Here is a 17,862-nt window from a genome sequence, read left to right as displayed (position 1 = left end):
CCGTGGCCTCGACTCTGGAAGGGGCCGTTGCCAAGCGAGGCCTGATTTTTGACCCTTCCCGTTATGCTGCCATTAAACGGCGTTTAGAGAGGAAAGGGAATTTGAGTGCAGAGTTGTCAGCTTTCAGTCCCCGGGCTTCAGAGAGCGGAAAATATTGTCAGCCTCCGCCGCGCGTTCGGAAATGCGAACTTCGAAGATTGAGAGGTTCTGACCTCGGCTCGACTTTTTTTTTCTGGTGTGATACTGCAGTCCCTGACTTGGTAAGCTGTGGGGGAGGTAAGATGCAGGCTTTTTACCATTTTTGCTCATTTTTTCCCCTCCCAACCCATAGATGGAAAGTGCCTGATCCTGTGTTAACGGAGCAAGCCGAGGGCACCGCGTCGGCACTCGTGGCTCTGCTTTTCTCTTCTCTGGCTCAGGGTGAGACGCATCAGCCAAAAGCAGGGGGCTTTGCTGCTTATTTTGGGATCTTCGGAGAAGTGGTGGCAAGTTCAAAATGTCTGCCAGAAGGGAAGGAAACCCGATGAGATTTGAGTCAGGACATTACCTGTTTGCTGCTTTATCTCCCCCTCTCCGAGGCGTACCCAGCAGGGTTAGGCCACACTTACAAGCTGACTGAAGAGGGGCTGAAAAGTAAACTCAAGTTTTGGGTTTTGTGCACCTTGCTGGGGCTGTTTTCCTGTTCCCATAGCTCCATTGGTTATTCCAGCGCTCAGACTTGATTCATGCGATGTATATGCCGTGTTTGGAGCTGAATTTTCTCATAGGTGTTGGGCACAGCAGGAGCAACAAACAGCAACCACCAAATCACTGGGTTTCCCTTTAAATGTCTGTAGTCTTAGCACGTGAGGTCATTGCTGGTATTGAGCTGGAGAAGAGGCAGAGAGCGCTTTCCCCCGTTGCACCCAGCCAGAGCACTCGTCCCTGCCATGCAGTGGCCATCCCCGGCACAGAGTGAATTTCGGGTCCGAATGTGTCGCCACTGGCCGTGGATTTTGCTGTTCCCCTCCTACAGCCAAAGCAACGTTGTGTGGAGGGAGACAGAGCCAGCTCAGCACTGATCCCATTCACCTCCTGTTCTCAGAAGGGGTTTTCCCCCCCACGCCCTTCCTACATCTTCTCTTCACCAGTCTTGTTCACAGGACCTTATCGCCTGACCTTATCGCCTTATCTCAGAATGAAGGACATGGACCTCTTGGAGCGCATCCAGAGGAGGCCCACAAAGATGATCAGAGGGCTGGAGGACCTCTCCTATGAAGACAGGCTGAGAGAGTTGGGGTTGTTCAGCCTGGAGAAGAGAAGGCTTAACGGACAGCTTTTAGTGGCCTCCAGTACGTAAAAGGGACCTGCAGGAGAGATGGGGAGGGACCCTTTATCAAGAAATGTAGCAAGAGGACGAGGGGTAACAGTTTTAAACTGAAAGAGGGGAGATTTAGATTAGATATTGGGAGGAAATTCTTTGCTGTGAGGGTGGTGAGGCACTGGAACAGGTTGCCCAGGGAAGCTGTGGATGCCCCATCCCTGGAAGTGTTCAAGGCCAGGCTGGATGGGGCTTTGAGCAGCCTGGTCTAGTGGGAGGTGTCCCTGCCCAGGGCAGGGGGCAGGGGGGTTGGAACTAGGTGGTCTTTAAGGTCCCTTCCAACCCAAACCATTCTGTGATTCCATGACGCAGCTCTCCTCTGGTGAGACACAGAGCAGGCGAGATAGCACATCTTGCCCTGGTTGCTTCACCCTTTGTTGCACCAAAACGAATAGGTAAGGACTTTCCATTTCTCCATCGCCATCACCATGCTGTCCTGCTTTTCTACCTCCCCCAGCCTCCCGCACCACAAGTCTTGGTTTGGGGGTGGAGAGAAGGACCTGCTGAGGCAAGGGTCCAGGGAAGCAAAGGTGCTACAGTTCACTAGGTGGGCCTGAACCAGGCTGGGCTACATTGGGCTGGGTGAGAGGAGACCTGCATTTTTTTCCTGGCTGTTTCTGCCACCACTGCTTTGCCCTGCAGGTCTGAGCACTGTGCTGCCATTTTTCCACCTATAAAAGGGAGTTAACAGTGCTTCCACCTCTGCAAAAGCAGGCTGAGGCCACCAGAGGAAAGCGCGACGCAGAAGGTAAGTATTTATTCTAACAGCAAGACACCTATCTTGGGGGCACTCGAGCAGGAAAAAAAAAAGAGGCTAGATAGAGCAGAGGAATGTAAACACGCTGGCTTTGAAGGCTCAGGCCATCTTGTTCAGTCTAGCTCAAACACCAGCTCCCAGGCATGGGCACGGACCCAGAGGGTACAGAAAGTGCATGCACAGTTCAGTGAGCACACTGGCGTCCCTGGGCTGCACCGGGCAGACACTAATGACAAAGGAGGAATTAAACACCAGAGTGCAGTGACAGAGTTATGTTTCCTTAGAAATCATTAAACCCAAAGGCAAGTTGTTTTATAAAGGAAACACCCCGTGTAAAGTGCAAGAGACGAGAAATGACAGGGAATTGGCTCCCTACCATACTACGCGCTCAGAAAAATCAGCAGATGTAGAGTTGTGCGATTTTCTAGTATGCAATTTGTTTTTACATTATGTACAACTGGAGTTGAAATGCGCTGAGACCCCATCCCACAGCTCTTGAGTTAGAGAGGTGGGCAGCACGGCTGCGTAAAGGCGGTCACCACGTCTATTTCCCTCCTGTAGAGCTGCCTCCTCTCGGGGCAGTTGGTGTGTATATGAGAAACCAGGTCCACGGAGACCTGGTTTCACCACCGGCTGCAGAAGCTCAGAGCCCAACCAGCTTCTCCAGGGCCACAGCCAGCCTAGAAACGGGGGCTGTGAAGAGCACACGCATTAGAGCTGTACCACAGAGATGCTTTGGTTTTTTTTTCTCTTTTTACTCTGGTAAGACCCACACATGCTCCAAAGGGGCCCGGCTCCCTCCTCTTTCCTCCACTCCCAAGTAGGCAACAAGACAAGGAGCCGTGTGGGCTGCTGTGTCCCACTCCTGCGAGATAAATCTGGCTTTTGTAGGACGCTCGGAAGAAAAATCTGCTTGCATCTTTTCATCTTTGTATCTTACAAAGACCAAATGGATGCTTTGAGTCTTTGTGTGTGTGTGTGTGTGTGTGTTGTTTTGTTTTTATTTCTGGATGGGAGAAAACCACAAGAAAGCCTGACATTAAAGTTTCTCTGGATGCCCCTTCTGCGCACCCGTATGTCCAGACCCGCGTACTGAGGCCGCGCTGGTTACCCTCAGCGCACCGTGTCTGCCACCCAGCTGGGCGCCGGCACTGCCGCGTCTAGGGCTGCGCTCTCAATACCCGCTCCCAACGCAGCCTTTTACGTCCAGCATTAAAGCTCTTTACGTTCGGCGTTTGAACATTCTCTAAAATTTTTTGTGGTTAGGTTTTTTTTTTCTTAAAATAATGTAAAAAAAAAAGTTTCTTGAAGCCTGACGTCAATTGTAGTTGATGGGCTTTGTTTATTCACGCCAGTTAACGGGCTAAACGGAGGTCTCCTGTACTTTTGCAAGCGATCTTAATCCCTTCGAATGAATAACAAGAAGAAAAAGATGGGTTGACAGAGGCAGTTAGCAGAGATCATACTTACACATGTTTGTTTTCGGTAATTAGTCACAGTGTTAATAGAAACATCCACTTTAAGCAAAGACTGCTGATTTGCACAAACAGAGGGCCATATGCTCTGGTGGGTGTGGAAGGGGGTTGATAAAACTAAAAACTTTTCAGGAATTTTTATATGTGAAAACTTGCTATTATATTTGTTCGTTTATTTATTTATCCAGTTTAATAATTTTCACGCCAGTTCGGTTTTGCAGTGTTTTCCACTTGAAAATGTCAAAATAAAAACACAGGGCTCCACGTTCACCTTCTCTTGCTTGCTCTTTCTCACACACACACACACAGAATCAGAGAGTTTTTAAGTGGCTGTCTATTGCTAAGGGCTTACATATGGATAGCATATGAAAATGAACTAAGCTGTAGGTGTTTTAACAATGTAATTTAGAATATGTTGCCTTTTTTACTTTTCCAATAGTACCAGACGGGGTTTGCTGCCGGACTAGGAAAGCAACTGCTGCCTTTTGAAAAGATTTATTATTTTTTAGTGATGTGATAGACTAATACTGGTTCCAAAGGGGGAGATATGCTGAGTTGTTAACATCCCCCTTTGATTCCAGCCTATTCTGTTCCTGTCAAGTGTAATGGGGAAAATTCCTATATGTTATGAAATGCTATTCAATTGCACCTCTCTTCAGGTTTTTTTCTTTTTTTCTTTTTTTAATAATAAAAATAATTGTTTTAACTTCAAACAGAAGCCTTTTTTTATCGGACAAAATCATAACTTCACTTTCTTAAAGAGCTCGTGATCAGTATAGGTTTTCAAGAGAAAGGAAGCTGCATGAGTTTGTGTGTTTGCTTTTGTTCATTATTGTGTTTTTAGGCACGTTTATAATTTATTCAGCATGGGTGCTTTTGACTTTGCTTGTGTGAAACATTAGATAACTTGCAAATCATCCTCTCACAATGGGCCCAGATGCTCCGAGCAGTAACTGGGACACTCGAATTACAAGCCCCAGCCCTGGGATACATTCCCGATTACCTGTGGGGAGGTGCCGGTAGGGACAAGCATCCTCCTCCACTGCGGTTCCTCTGCAGCTGGTTTTCTGCCACCCGTCCCCAGCAGAACCTGGATGCTTGCTAAGTAATTTGTTCATTTCCAAATCATAATGGTCAAGTTACAAAGCAATTTACCACTGAATCTACTGACTGATGCAAAATATTATTCTCAGTTTTATTTACATTAATACTTTAGGGAAAGAAGCGCATATCCATTTACAGGTTTTTTAGTGCAACAGAAATGAATTCACCGTTTGTAAAACTTAAAAAAACAACCCCAAACTGTGCAGGCACACACATAGACACAGAGACTACGACAGAAATAGTTCTGGCCTGTTGCACACCTAAGGCACCTTAGACAGCCTTTCAGTGGCCTCTTTGGTCGGCCACATCTTCAGTCCTGTTGGTATGGTTTATCCCACAAGTAAGTTGCATGCTTTGTCTCTGTCAAGGAACTGACCGTGTAGACCGATCTTCACGTAGAGGCAAAGTCCGTAGTAAATGGGCTAAGAAAGGCAACTGCTGGCAATGCTCACATATAGCATGCAAAAAGCCGCTGCAGAACGAAAAGGATAATCTGTTCTCCATGTCCATGGGCGAGGGAAAAAGAAACGATGGGATGAAATATAACAATGCTTTAAGTTAGATGTTGGGAAAAGCTTTTTCCTGGCAAGGATGTTGGATCACCAGAAAAGACTAGCTGGGAGGGTGTGAAATCCCTGTGACAAGAAGGATGTTGGGGTCAGGCTGTACAAACATCTGCCCGACTGGCGAGATACAACTGATCCTGTCTTGGGACTGGGATGGAGTCCCAAAGTCCTGAAGACACCTGCTTTCCTGGTTACTGCAATAAATCATGGTGTCACCCTGTGCTTCCCTTCTCATTTGCTCCGTATAGACAATGCTGTTTTCAAAAGTTTTTGTTGGACAAAGACTTTAATCTGTAGACATGGCAGATTAGAGGCCCTTTGTTGGCTCCGTCTTCAGCTGTTTCTGTGACGGTGTTGACATGGCTGGCTGCTACTGGCCTGGGTTTGGTGGCATTGGTATGTCCTTTCACCCCAAAGCGTCCTGCCTAAGGACTTTGGCCACACATCAGTGATGAGTAAAGGCGGATAAATGGACGAGCCGTGTTGGCTACCACGGAGCTCTTGCTTTGGAGGAAGCCGGCAGCCGGTGCGGTTCGAGTCCGTCTTTGTCTTTACTAATCTGGCTGGCTTTCCTTAGGGGTGGCTTGGCGCTTCAAGCCCCGGGTTGTGCATGTGGCACCGATGTGCTGCGAGCAGAGGTGAGAGCCGTAGACAGGGTGGCAGACATCGGTCGGAAACGCTGGAGTCAAAGCTGGGCTGCTTTTTTGGCTCCCTTTTCATCCCAGGGTAGCGGCCTCCCAGCAGTTTGGCTTTGAGTCACTGTGGTAATTCATGGTTAAAATCATCATTCTTGGCACATGCACCAAAGATTAAAAGAAAACAGGAAAAAATCCTCTCCGAATGACAGATTTACATACCGGGAGGAAAAAGCCCCACATAAAAATCTGATTTGAAGAACACAATTATAATATTTTACCCTCATTTCACTAACCATTTTATTGACTGAAAAAGGAGCTACCTCAAGACTATAGATCTAAAGTGCTAACAAATTAAAACCATCCCCAAAGGAGAAGGACCGCTAATCTGAAGCACGCCTCCCAAAAGAATTTCCGAAGATCTATAAATGCCATATGCTGAATAGACAGTATTTCTTTTAAGGTACAAGCAATTTTTTTTTTTCCCAAATGACTGACCAAACACAGTCAAAAAGGGAACAAAAAAAGACAAAGGACACCACATAAGAAAAACAAGAACACTATACCAGCACGAAATACCAGCCAACATGCATATGGGAACACTTATTTGATCATCTAAATATGCGTATTTTATACAGTGGATGTCCAAAAGTGATTGCATTTGCACTGATTCACTTAAGAAGTAAAGTTGGCCCAATATCCATATTCCATAAACAGAGGTAATAAATTAAAGAAGCTGAGGCTCTTCTTGCTGCCAAAGCACATTTAAAATGTGAGCCAGAAGCAAAGCGCAGCTAAGAAGTTTTGGAGAAAAACAGAGAGAAAGAAAAAGCTGTTATTTTGTAAATATAGGCACTCTTTGAAATGCAGGAAAAGGACAGTAAGTGAAGACTCTGCGGGACTCTGGAGGTCTCGGCTGTGTTTCCCCTGTCAGGTCGAGGGAGTGACGGTGTCTTTCTCCTGATGGGGACACCTGTCCCTCGCTCCTGCTCACCCATGTCTGCAGGTCTCTGAGGCTCAGGAGACGAAGTTGTACACTCTTGCGGCATGCCTGAAGAGTCGTGTCTCATGCTGCGTGCACTTCCACATCCTTAATATCTTAAAATTACACTTCACACTGTAATGAAACACATGCACTTATGTTATGAAATACATAAATATAAACTGACAATACATATGTGCTTTAATATAAGCCAGAGAATATACATATACATTCTCAGTGGCCGTTCAACACCTGGAGATAAACACCTTCATTACAGCTCCGGGAGCAGCCGGCCAGTCCCAGGGAACAGAGAGGGAGAAAAATCACCGACTCTTTCAGCAGAATCCTCCCTTACACGAACCAGGCTTTTGATAATTTCATATGATGACAGAAGTCTCGGAAAGCCCTCTTGAAAAGCCTCAGGGCCACCCAGAAACAGAGATGTGAGGAAGTCAGGTGTACCTTGGCGCTTGCTGCTCTCCCTTCTCTGTGAGCAGCTAAACCGATGTTATTACATGCTGAAACCCCATATAGTTCACTTAGAGTATTCTTCAGCCATGCATCATACCCTGTATGGCCAAATGTAAGGTGAATCACAGAATCACAGAATGGTTTGGGTTGGAAGGGACCTTAGAGACCATCTAGTTCCAACCCCCCTGCCATGGGCAGGGACACCTCCCACTAGACCAGGTTGCTCAAAGCCCCATCCAGCCTGGCCTTGAACACTTCCAGGGATGGGGCATCCAACCGCGTTGTCAGATGGGCCACCTCTGTTTGCACTGACCTGTCTTCATTTTGGCCATGCGTGCTGTGGAAGGCAACAGTTTCTTTCTAGCATCTGTCCCCCGGTTTTCATGTGTTTGAGACAAAATGTCACTGGCCCGTTATTTTTGAAAGAAACGTGTGATTTGACAGGAATGGCATAAAAGTATTCAGAGGAACCGGTCCTTGCTTTTCTTAAAGCACTGCCTGGGAGGGCAGTTTGCTCACAAGCACGGCTGGCAGAGCCGTCCCTACACCAGCTGACCTCCTCCATGTTGGTTTGATAATGCTTTGCTGCTCGGCGGCGGCTGAAGGCGGTGAGCAAGCTCCTGCACTGCAAACCGGCGTGGGGATGGTGTCATGTGGATGTGTCTCAGACGAGCTTGTGAGTAGGTGGGACGAGGCGCCGCCGTCCGCCCTGCCATGCCGTGCTGAAGCAGGCGAGGAGCTGCCGAGTGCGGCAGGAGCGGAGGAGTAGGCTCCAGAGGGTTCCCAGATGGAGCCAGGCGAAGGGACAGCTGTTCGCAGGCACGGGCACTGCTCGCGCCTTGAAACCAGGGTACAGACCTCGCCGGGGAAGCAAAGCATTCTTGGATGACATCCACTTGGAAACTCTTCCTTGGTAGAAGGCAGAGGTTTCCACTCAGCAGCCTGCTCGGGAAGACTTTCATCCCTTTTTATTTCCAGTCGTTTTCCCCCTCCTCGTACCAAGCGCTAGCCCCCGGCCTGCTCCGGTGCCTGATGTACGCCATGTGGGCTGGAGAGCTGTACTGCAGCGGAGACTATCTGGGAACCACGTCTGTGTGCATGGCAAGTATTTGTCACTCTTCAGGCCATAAACTTCCCAAGGAGTCTTATTTTTCCTGTTAATATGGAAACTGAAAATTACAGGAACTCCTCACTAAAATGATGATGTTAGCTTATTTCCTGTGTAACATGGATTGACGTGTACATATGCTGCTGACATGTTAGAAAAGCAGCTATCTGCTCTCAAACTTGCTAGAGCCCACTCACAGGACACGGATCCAGACTGAGTGAAAAAAAGGCTTGTTACTGTGAAAAATCAAAGTGTTCCAGGGCACATTTCCTAAAGGCAAGTAACTTCCTTCATTCCAAGGTTAAGAAAAAATCCCCCTGTAAATAACTTAGACTGATTAAGAGGAGATACCTAACTGGAGTCCACCGAAGGAAGCTCTAGCATTAAGATGTATGCTGTCCTTAAAAAGAAAGGGCTTTGTGAGCCACGGACGCAATGCATACTAAAAATCAATAGCGTTTTCATATGTCTCATACGTGCCTCTAAGGACAAGTTATCCCATTCTCCTCCTGAATTCACACTGGGGTAACAGCAAATACTGCAATGAGCACATACCAACATCTCCTTGTTCATTTTCTCTCTTATCTGCATGCATATGTCATCTGTAAGCTTTTTTATCCCATTTGAACGCAAGGCACAAATATTTAAAAATCTCAAGTGTTTACTGCAAACCAATTGGCCAAACCAAACTTCTGGCCATCCTCATAAAGAAGGTTCGTTTTAATAATTTCAGAATGTTTTGGTTCTGTCTTAAACGTTTGTATTTTTAAACTCCTTTAAGAGCACACAATAACTCCCCCTTTGAAATCAGAGGGCCATCTCAAATTCACAACCCATTTTGCTTTGAAAAGATGGGATGTGAACAGTTGCTTACTGTTGCTTAAAGCCATTGCTCAGATGAGACTCAACAAAACTGACTTTTTCCACAGGGTTGTGGCCAAACCTTGTAAGACTTTTTCTTACAAGGTTTGGTGACCTGCTATTTCACTAACAAAAAACCACAAATTTTTTACTGGACAATTCCCTTTAGCTCTCTCCTAGGCAGTATCATTAACTTATATTTTGTAACAAATAATATTCTTTACTGCCCAATGGGTGCAAGGGCATGCCTGCAAATATCACCTGAGAAGAAGGCAGACAGTTCCAAAATCTCCCACTCTTGCTCTTGGGCAAGGGAAGGTGCACAGCCACAAAATCTGGTCAGAGAGATGACTTTCTTTTACATAGATTCAACAGCGAAACCTAAGGGAAAAGGTACTTTCTTGCTTTTCTGGGAAAACAAGCCATGTTTTTGAGAGCACCTAAGCTATGAAAGTTGTTGGTATGTCTCACGTTTCCTGGTGAAAAGGCAGCCGATGCCACTGATGACCCGAGACAAATTGGAGGTGGAGGAGAAAGGGGAGAGGCATCAGGCAGGCACAGGACAAGGTGACAGATGATACGGTCAGCCCATGGAAATGGGCTGCTCTCGCAGGAGAGTCTCACATTAGCCATGTGTCTAAGTAGTCCACCAAATCACAAGGGTTTCATACTTGCCTCATGGCGTCTTTTACCAGCATCATTAGGATTTGCCTTGAGCTCATGCAAGGGCTGTTTAAGAAAGATCACCTTCGAGACACACCATTTGAAAAAGTCCCCCTATGGCTAACGTTTATTGCAGAATTTCCTGACAGTATTTTGAGGCATGCAAAGTTACACAGACCTTCTGTGGCAGGACAATGATTTCAGCTGCATGGGGTGTGGTATATTGTTTATTCTGGCAAGTAAAGCTATACATTTGAATGTACCAAGAGAAAGAAAGGGGCATAAAGCTCCTTAAAGCTGCAATTAAACCACACTGTGAAGAAAACAACAAAATCAGGGAAAAAAGGGGATAGCTGTATTTGTATATTATCACTAACTGGTATTATACAGGTAGAATTTGATGTAACTTCAGTTATGTATGGGCTGGTCAAGTTTCTAACAAACTCCCCTCACTGGGGAAGTTTTGCCACTGGAAGCGTTTTGTGCTATTAGAGTGAATTCTGCAACAGATTCCTTCTAACAGTACCAAAAAGACCTCAGTGCAAGTGAAAGTCGTTCTTTACTGAGGAACGAATGTAACCTGGCAGAGAGCTTTGGGGACAGACTTTATTTTCGATGAGATGAAATGAGAAGAAAAAAAGAAATTATTACTCTTGCTCATGTTTTTGTCTGCTAATGAAGCTTGAGGAAACAGTGTGAAGGCTCTTGATTATTTTTTCTATTAGAAGACCTAATTCTGCTTTCCATTGTAATACATTTGAATGCTGTGGGTGAATCCCTGTTATCTTCAGCAAACTAAAGGCATCACCTTCTATTTACTCTAGAGTGAGAACAGAATCTGGCTACAGAGTCAAAGGATCCAATTCTGCCCCGAGGCCTAATTTGTCCTTTTTAAAAAGTGACCCAAATACAGCATCGACGCCACCAGGAGAACAGCAGGTTTTGAGTAAGGCACAGACACCATTTTCTGTGTGACTTCCCCTTGTCTCTGTAATGCATAGCTGCATATATGGGATGGTAGCACCACTGGCAGCTCTGCTGTCACCGAGTCTGAAAACCCTCCACCATATAAAGGTCTACTCTCTTACATGCTCTAAATCCCCTAAAACAAGTTTGCTTACCCTGAAATTGGGGTGTGCAGGGGTAGTGTTCCGCATTTGGGGAGATTTGAATACATGGTCTCATGCAGTAGCCTCTACGGGACAGCAAAGCAAACCTGGTTTGGGGGCTGCACGATTTCACTGGGGTTTGCAGTCAACTTTTATCTGCCCTGTCTAATGCGCAAGTGTGGAGATTGACACTTGAAAACCTAGCCAAGAAAGAAACAGGCTGTTTCAGGAGGTGCAGGCTCACAGAATCAAACAGAATCACAGAATGGTTGAGGCTGGAAGGGATCTCTGGAGGTGGTGAGCTGGTCCAACCCCCCTGCTCCAGCAGGGCCAACTAAGAGCCAGATGCCCAGGACCGTGTCCAGACAGAGACTTGCTCATCTATTAAACAAATTGAAGCTCTACTGAAGTAGGAGTCATACACCACTGACCCCCAATCCACTTCAGAGCCAATCATGAACAGCAATTTCTTCTTGCATGTAAATGTAATTTATCACAGTCTCTCTCAACCAAGAGTGTGTGCCTGAGAAGGCAGACAGAGTTATTTTGGAGTTTTGTGTTCTGAAGGCACCACGAAATTCAGAAAGCTCAAGCTTTTCCTTCAGTAAGCTGGCAAGCATGAGCACTTGCTGCAAGCAGAGGCCATTAAGGGAAAGAGGAATGAAAAATAAAGAATGAGGAGTCTGGAGCTACCACAAGAAGTGGTTGAGGGCAGACCGGGTCAGCTGGTGTGAAAAGAGGATGAACACATAGTGGAAAAGTAGAATCCTAGAAGAGGTGATCAGTTTAAGAACAATTTGGGGCGGCCACTGTCAGCCACCCGTTCTCTTTGTCACTGGGTTTATGGGCTTTGCAGAGCCCCTGGCTCTCCAGAGATGTCTGAGTTACACTACCTCCATATATATGTGAATATCTCTCCTCCCTCCCTTTATATGCAAGCTAGAAAATCAGCTACTTGGACAACACATGTCAAGTCCTTCTCTCTGCCGTCTCTGACTGCAGGGGTGCCAGTGCCACCAGCCAAAACCAGATGAAGCATGAGCGAAACCCAGAGCTGAGGTTTCTGGGGAAGAGCTGAGAACTGGCATGCTCGTTCCACATCTCGGGGGAGGAATGCTGAGGGAGACAGGTTTCTGACCCTATCCACCTTGGCAGAGTACTTCCATCTCAGCTGAATATATCACATTGAGGTAAATGGTCCACTTAACACCTCTCTCTTCTGTTTTAAAGGTCAGGTGTTTTCTAAGCACTTTAAAAGCTGATTATTTCTGAGAAAGTCGTTGCTGTTTGATATGTCTCATGAGGATAACTGGGAAAGTCCAGTAATCCAAATTTGGGATCATAAAAATCAAGGGGTCAATATAAAGAGTCCTTCTTTACCTTTTCCCTAATGCGCTCTGGTTTTCATTTCACAGATTCTCCCAGTAGCATTTTCCCGTGTCTGGGGACCAAGCAGGATGCAGATCTAACCCTGAAGATCTCAGTGACTCAGGCTGTGCTCAGGTCACTGCCAGGTGACCACTGCCTGCTCTGAGCAGCTGCTCTGCGCGATGGCCTTGGGGTGGGCTAGGGAGGGAAGATGGGTCTGTGCCTTGGTCCTCCAGTTCCCCCTGGTCAGTGGGAAATTAGAGATTTCTGTCTTTCAAGGGAGGGAGAGGAAGGCTGTAAGAGCTCAGCCAGCCTCTTCTCCCATGTGGCACACAGCAGCTTGCCAACCTGTCGCTCCACTTCTTGCTCCTTCATATGATTTAAGTTCCAGCCCCTCTCCTCTTTCAAACCACCGGGTTTAGGATATGGAGTTGCCCTGAAGAGTGCCTAAATTTAAATGTCTGAAAACACAGAGATACCAGATGACTGTAGATGCAACCCTAATGTTTGCTGGAGGAGCTCTAAGTGAAACATTATTCCTTTTTCAGATAAGCTATGAGTTATCCGCAGGCACACAGCTTAATATATAGGACTGCAAAGAAATCAGGATAGTAATCAAACAGCATGTCAAATGGTTCAAACCAAAAGCGCTTAGCATTGTCAGGGAGGGAGGCTTTTGAATGATTAGAACCAGAGAAAAACAGGTCTAGAAGGGACTTCAGGAGGTCATGTAGTCACTTCCCTGGCCCCCAGCCAGTTCGGTTATATGTGTGTTGTTCCCGACAGATGTTAGCCTAAATTGTTGAGACCGCCAGTGATGGAGACTCCATGACTTCCCCAGGCAATCTATTCTAGTGCTTCCCTAATTGTACCATTAGAAAGTTTTCCCTAATGCCTCAGAAAATTTTTATACACTTCCTTTGCGGCAGTTGAACTCCACCGCTTCATGACCTATCCCCTGTAGATGCAGAGGGCACGTTATGCCTTTCCTCTTCACAGCAGCCTTTATGTACTAAAAGGCTATTACCATCCCCTCCCCCTGTCTGTTTTTCTTGAGACCACACCAAGCTAATTCCTTCACTATTTCCTCCAAGGTCATGCTTTTTTAGACCTCTTGTTGCTTTCCTTTGGACATTCTCAAATTTGTCCACATAAGTCTCAAATTACAGCCGTATCTATGCCGAGGAACAAATAAATAGTATTTCTCCAAGAGTCTCCCCGTGACACTGCTTTTTATACAGCCCACACAATGTTTGCCTTTTTCATGACGCAGATTTGCAACTCAGTTTTGTTCTCACCCACCTCAGATTTGCGATCAATCCTGTCAAAGTGTGGCACCTTGCCTTTTCACTGTGGAAATTCACCCGCCGTGTTTTCCAGGCCATTTCACTGGTTTCCCAAGGGCACTTTGAATTCTAATGCAATCTTGCAATGTACTTGCAGCTCCTCCCAGCAGTATCATCTGCTAATTTATCTAGAACGCCTCCTTTCCTGTTGTCCAGAGTGTTAGTGATAGCATTGGGCAAAGCCGGCTCTAGTGTCCTGCGTCATCCCCTCCGAAGAGTCCTTTCACTTTGAGAGCAAACCTTTGCCAACTGCTCTGTGGGTGCAGGTACCAGAACAGCTTGCAAACAGCCTATAGACCACGCTGCTTGCTTACGGGATTGTGAGCTGTGTGCAGCTGTCAAAACCTGATTAAAGCAAAGGTAGCTGCTATCCACTGCTTCTCCCCTTATTTCAAATGATTCGTACTTGGTAGATCCAAGCTGGATGCTAACCTTTTCACCTTCCAGTTCCTCCCCAGAAGTTTGTTTGCTTATTTGTGAAGAATTTTCCAGCGGCTGCATTTAAGCTGAGGGCTCCGTGATCCTCTGATTCTGCTTTCTCTGTTTTGTTTTGTTTTTTTTTATTGCCCCCTTCTTTTCCCCTGACCTTTTCCAGACTCCTGGTACCCCAGCTGCTCCCTGCAAGGCCTCAGTGATAACTGCTGACAAGCCAGAGACATCCTTATGTCAGACAGGGAAACTCAGCCAATTGAAAACGTGAGCCTACCTAATTCCTTTCTGGCTTGTTCTTTTCCTGTTATGGTCTTTTGTCCTTGGAATTAATGATCACTGCTATAGGGGCGATAGATGAAAAAAAAGCATTAACCACTTCGACCTTCATCTCTAATGTTTCCCTCTCCACCAGTCTTTTCCTTACTAGGAATGTACTTGTAGAGCGATTTCTTTTTGTCCTTGATGCCTCTGTTCTTACATGCTTGAGTTATTCTTTTGTACCCATCTTTAGTAATCTCACCTACTGTTTACTTCCTACATTTCCTCTTGAGTTTGAGATCAATGAAGAGCTCATGATTTTCCTAAATTTGTATCTTTCTATAGCTGATTTTTTCCTCCGATTCTTTGAGAAGCTGCCAGCTTGTTTCATCTTTTCCTTAAAGAGCCTTCGATGAGACTTAGCCTATCAATTCTTCATGGTTACTGAAGTTTGAGTTCTTCCGTTTCATTTTTTTAAATTCTCTTTATGAACATCATAAACTTTGTCATTTCATGTTCACTCACACAAATTGCTTTTTACCTTTATATTCTCAACCCCTCCTTCTCTGTTGGTTAGAATCAAAACTAAAAAAAGATTTTACTGTTTCATCTTCCTTATCAAAAATTTTCTTCCAAGGAGTGACTGAACTGTCTGGGTTCTGCTATATTATTTCCCTTTTGTATAGCTAAAATCCCTCACTATTCCCAAATCTTTCTTAGCACGATTCTGTTAATAAAAGCTTATAAGGGCGTCTTGTTAATCTGATCCGCTCTAGAGGCCTCCCCTTCCACTGCAAGGTGGCGAGCCTCCTTCTTTTCTTCCTTAATCATTTTAAGAGGCTGACAGAGGTCTAACTCCCCCTACCTCGTAGTGAATTTAGGAGCCGAGGATAAGTAAGGCAATAGCTTCTCTCTTCCCCATGCCTGTCTTTCCAGAATGATTTATAAATTATATCAATATGCAGATCATTTTAGATAATCAGCCTTGTCTTTGTTGTGGTGACAATACCATTTTCTTGACTAAATATCAAGATTTCCATCTCAGTTTCAAAATAATAATGTTACACTTGGTCAACTGAAATGCAACCACCAGTTATCCGGCAAAGGAAGCTTCATGATGGAAATGCAACATTAAAACAGTAACCTCGGGCTGCAGCCACAACCTCAGTTGGTATTGCACTCTGCAGATTTCTAGGGTCAGATTCTGAGACTTCCCTCCCAGACTGAGCTTCATGTCCGGGAATGGGACCCACAGATGTCCAGGTGGGAGGCAGCAATCTGCCTACACGAAGTAACCATGCCTTTTTGCAAGGAAGTATCCCCAGAGAGAGCGGATGCTAAATCCCAGATTGTGAAGAGCACTGAGGATTCACAGACACAACTCGTCAAGAGCAAAATGCTTAAACCAGCCCTTTCATGTGGAGGATGGGGATGGGGAGCCCCACCACCAGTAACTGCTTGTTAGATGACTCAGGAGAGGAGGGGATGAATCCAGGGTGAAACATCCACGTTTGCCTATGCAGATGTGTGTCCCCATCACCCAGCCACTGAGCTGAACATCCCGAAACGCTGAGGAAGAGGCATTATGTGCCTCCGTGGTGAGGTGGCAGCTAAATGGAGGATCCAGAGGTCAACATAATGTCTTTAAATGCCCCAAAATATCATTTAAAGACAGAAGCCCCGGATCTCACCCCTCCCTCCTTAAGCAACTCAGCAGGGAGACTTCAGCCTCTGCTCAAGTGATTTTCCTGTTACTCGACATACTTTCTCCCATGAACAAAAATAAAACAATCTGCTCTTGTGGCATTCCCAAGCTGCAGTCTCAAGGCTATATTATTACGTGTGCACGTAGCTGCCATTAGCTCTAATAATGTGTGCATTGTTCAGGGTGCAAACGGAGGGCTCTGCTGCCACCACCCATTACAACGAGTAGTGCTTTCCGACTTCAGTGGCCCCATCCATCGCCTGAGGAACCACGGCTTGCCGAAATTCATACCTAAAGCTTGTTTTTCTCAAAGCACAGAGCTGCTCAATCCTGGGGAGATTCTGCAGATTTGGGTAGCAGGAAGGATGACAGAAGCTGTCTCCGTCTGATGACAGTGTCTGGCTGGTCAGTCAGAATGGTGCAGAAGTGCCAAAGGAAAGCACCATTTCTGTCTCCGAAAAGACATGTGGTACAGCTGCCTACATAGTGGGGAGAGATCTGGCTGAGTAAGTGAGGCTGGGTGAAACATCTGTTTTGTGTTTCCCAGGCTTTTGACAGCAAAACAGAGTTATTTTGGGGTTTTTACAAGTCTTGCAGTCATTTTAAGCATTGTTTTTGCCAAGTTTTCCACTTTTTGCTAAATAAGATTGCTCTTGATATTGAGACATAGCTTTACTTCAGAAAAAAAAAGTCATAAATGTCTGCCATTACCTACATTCTCTCTCCCTACCTTTTTTTTTTTTTTTTTTTTGCTTTCTTAGCCCGGCTTTTAAATATCCATTCCAGAACTTTGTGAGAATTTCTGCTGGTGATACAAGGAGAAAGATTCCTTTCATGAACAAATGAGTGGTTTCTCTTAGAAGAGAATTACATATGCTGCTGCCTTATATTTTCCCTCCCCCTCTAACTCTTGGTTTCCAGATGTAGCGAAAGCTGGTTTGAGCAGAAGAACATATGTTTTCAGCATGAATTCTGTTGGCAGGGTCCTGCTGCACAGTACTGCAGAGCTGCTGCAAGCCATCCCTGACCAGCATACATGTATAATGTGCTCTAGAGATTATCTTGCTCCATTTTCATCCTCCTTCCCCTCCCTTCAGCAAGTTTCACTTTAATACAACACTCCGGACTTTGTGCTCTGTTCCGCTGCTGAACACCTGAGTGCTCCTATCAATACACGTGTTACAAACTGAGCTCTCCCAGGCGCAGGGAAAAGGCGGCTAACCTTAGTCCATGCCTTCAGCATCCCGCCTCTTTGATCTGCATCTGAGGCATGTGGCCGTTCGTATTTGTTAATTAAAAAAATAAATTATGTTGTGTCCGGTGCTCTAGTTTTAGGCTGAAAAAAGTCGTAACAAAGGAAGAACCTTACATGTGGTCCTCAGTGTTTAAGAGATCTTCCTCTCTGCATATTAAAAATTAATAGGATCCTTTATATTTATCTGGTGATATTTGGCTCTAGCCAACTTTGGACCAGCTTCTGGCTTACTTGCTCTTTTTGAATAGTCTCTTGCTCCAGGAGGAGTAGATTTATTTTGGGGTGAAGTACAATTCAGCAAGAGCAAGTGTGCCAAAGTCTAGTCCGATAGTAGCATCACAGGGAAACTGTACTATAAACATGTCTTATCTTAGCAAGCAATATATCAGAATGATAATGTTTCCATT

The sequence above is a fragment of the Larus michahellis genome, chromosome 2 (genome assembly GCF_964199755.1).
Source record: "Larus michahellis chromosome 2, bLarMic1.1, whole genome shotgun sequence".
NCBI lineage: Eukaryota > Metazoa > Chordata > Aves > Charadriiformes > Laridae > Larus > Larus michahellis.
This window is presented reverse-complemented; position numbering follows the sequence as displayed.